This window comes from Perna viridis, chromosome 15 (assembly GCF_037379345.1).
Source record: "Perna viridis isolate PV_CMFRI_1.1 ecotype Kerala chromosome 15, ASM3737934v1, whole genome shotgun sequence".
In the NCBI taxonomy this organism is placed as follows: domain Eukaryota; kingdom Metazoa; phylum Mollusca; class Bivalvia; order Mytilida; family Mytilidae; genus Perna; species Perna viridis.
Window position 1 is genome coordinate 27,117,348 of NC_142459.1, and position 2,882 is coordinate 27,120,229.

Genomic DNA, 2,882 nt, shown 5'->3' on the forward strand with positions numbered 1-2,882 from the left:
TCAGTGTTTTTTTTCCTCAAAAGTGACATAGTATGGCATGGCTCTTATTTTTTGAGGTGGAGGAGGGGAGAAAATAATTTTTTATGGCATTCAATGCACAGGGTGGGTCCATGGTGAATGTATAATGGGCGCATACCTCCCTTTAAAAAAAAAAACAAAAAAAAAACTTTTGTATCCTGCTAAATATTGTGTTGTGGCAATTTGTCATACTCATTAACATATCATAATCTGGTTTCCTTTTATACAACTATTCTGGTATTTTCTTTAAAAAAAGTCCTGGATCTGCCCCATGGGGGGACTGGTTTAGACAGGTGTTCAATTTACCAAGGTTCAAAATAAACTTTTATGGAGAGACTGGTTTAGACAGATGTTCGGTTTACTGAGTTCTAAAATAAACTTATATGGAGGAACTGGTCTAGACAGGTGTTCGATTTACCAAGGTCTAAAATAAACTTATATGGAAGGACTGGTTTAGCAAGTAATCGGTTTACCAAGGTTCATAATAAACTTGTATGGATAGACTGGTTTAGACAGGTGTCAAATTTATAAAGGTGTAAAGTAAACTTATATGGGGGACTGGTTTAAACAGATGTTCGGTTTACGAAGGTCTAAAGTAAACTGATATGGAGAAACCTGTTTAGACAGGTTTTCGGTTTAACAAGGTTCAAAAGAAACTTGTAAGGAGAGACTGGTTTAGACAGGTGTTGAATTTATGAAGGTGTATATTATAGTTATAGGGGGACTGGTTTAAAAAAGGTTAAGAAAAACATGAACAGACTGGTTTAGACAGGTGTTCGATATGGAGAGACTGGTTTTGACAGGTGTTCGGTTTCAAGGTAAAAAAACAGATGAAAAGACTGGTTAAGACAGGTGTTCGGTTCACGAAGGTCCAAAGTAAAATTATATGGAGAGAATGCTTGAGATAGGTGTTTATTATGGGGAGACTGGCTTTGACAGGTGTTCGGTTTTCCAAGGATGAAAAAACATGAAGAGACTGGTTGAGACAGTTGTTCGATTAAACAAGATTCAAAATAAACTTGTATGGAGGGACTGGTTCCGACAGGTGTTTGGTTTACTAAGGTTCAAAATAAACTTGTATGGAATGACTGGTTTAGACAGGTGTTTGGTATATGAAGGTCTAAAATAAACTTGTATAGATAGATTGGTTAAGAAAAGTGTCTGGTATACTAAGGTATAAAATACATTTATATGGAGACACTGGTGAAAACTGGTGTTCGGTATACAAAGGTTTAAAATAAACTTATATGGAGAGACTGGTTTAGAAAGGTGTTCTGTTTAACAAGATTCAAAATAAACTTCCATTGAGAGACTGGCTTAGACAGGTGTTGGGTTCACCGAGGTCTTATTAAACTTATATGGAGAGACTGGTTTAGACAAGTGTTCGGTTTAACAAGGTTCAAAATGAACTTATATGGAGGGACTGGTTTAGACAGGTTTGAATTTACAAAGGAATAAAGTAAACTATATGGGGACTGGTTTAGACAAGTGTTCGTTTAACCAAGGTTCAAAATACACTTATTTGAAGAGACTGGTTTAGACAGGTGTTCGGTATAGGAAGATCTAAAATAAACTGATATGGAGGGACTGATTAGATAGGTGTTTGATTTAACAAGGTTGAAAATAAACTTATATGGAGAAAATGGTTTAGACAGGTGTTCGGGGTCTAATATAAACTTACATGGAGGGATATGCAAGAGTAATCAAGGGAACTAAGATTCGAATGGTTCCAAAGATAAAGACAAGACTGGGAGGGCAGGATAGACGGGGATTGGGGGAATCGGTGGTTTAAGGGTTGGAGAACGGTGTTGGAAGGGACGGGGAACGGTGGTCGAAGAGGCGGCGCACGGGATGTGACAAATACGAGAAGCGGGGATTATGGTTGGGAACAATAACCAGGGGTAAAATTATCAAGTGATTGTGACAGAGAAAATTGTAACGGATAAACATATGTACAACCGACATAGATCATGGACTACAGAAATAAATACCTACATTTTAGGGCAAATACTAAAAAATATTAGATACATGTATCACTGAGATGGAATCCATCTGTTTGAGTCCCTATGAGGAAAAAATCTTACGCATCAGCAATGCACAACATATTCAACTTACGAAAATGTATCGCGCAAAACATATTACAGTCCAAACACAACACAGTTACAATGTATGTAGACAAAAGATCATTAATTTGATCTTGACATCAACATTCAAGGTCGAAGATCACCAACCATGGTACGCCACACATCGTCTTGAGTTGTGATCTAACCTAATGTCAAATGTCAAAAGCTTACACAAGAAAAAAGCAACAGGCTGGTCACGATTTATTACAGACGGAAGGACGGAGTAATTACTATAGGGGTTGATTGATTGATTATAGTTTAACGTCATAGGGCAGATATTTCATGCATTTCAGGACTAGAACGATTGACCAATCGAACAGATCTTGTTTTAAATTATACCAGTCCGACACGCTAAGCTCAATTTTTATTGTACATGTACTAACTCACAGAAGCAACAGCCCACAGGACAAGTAGGAATGCTTCCTCACTCAGACACATTATTCTGACCACGAGCGAACCAGTCGTCACTCGATCTCCGTATACTGTGTTCTTGTTGCTACCAATTTTATTTTTTTTGCGACTCGGTCGAGGTTCGAACCAACAACCTCCCGCACTCGAGGCGAGCACGATATCCTGAGACCACCTAGGCGGTTATTACTATAGGGCGCCAGCCACATAGTGGCGGAGCCTTAGTGAGTCTGAAACCGCCCCACCTAAACAATCTGGTTCTGCGCTTGGGACTTGCTAATAAGTGAATAAATATAAGCTGTGTCGCAAGGCTTTGTCTTATTGATGAAGTAA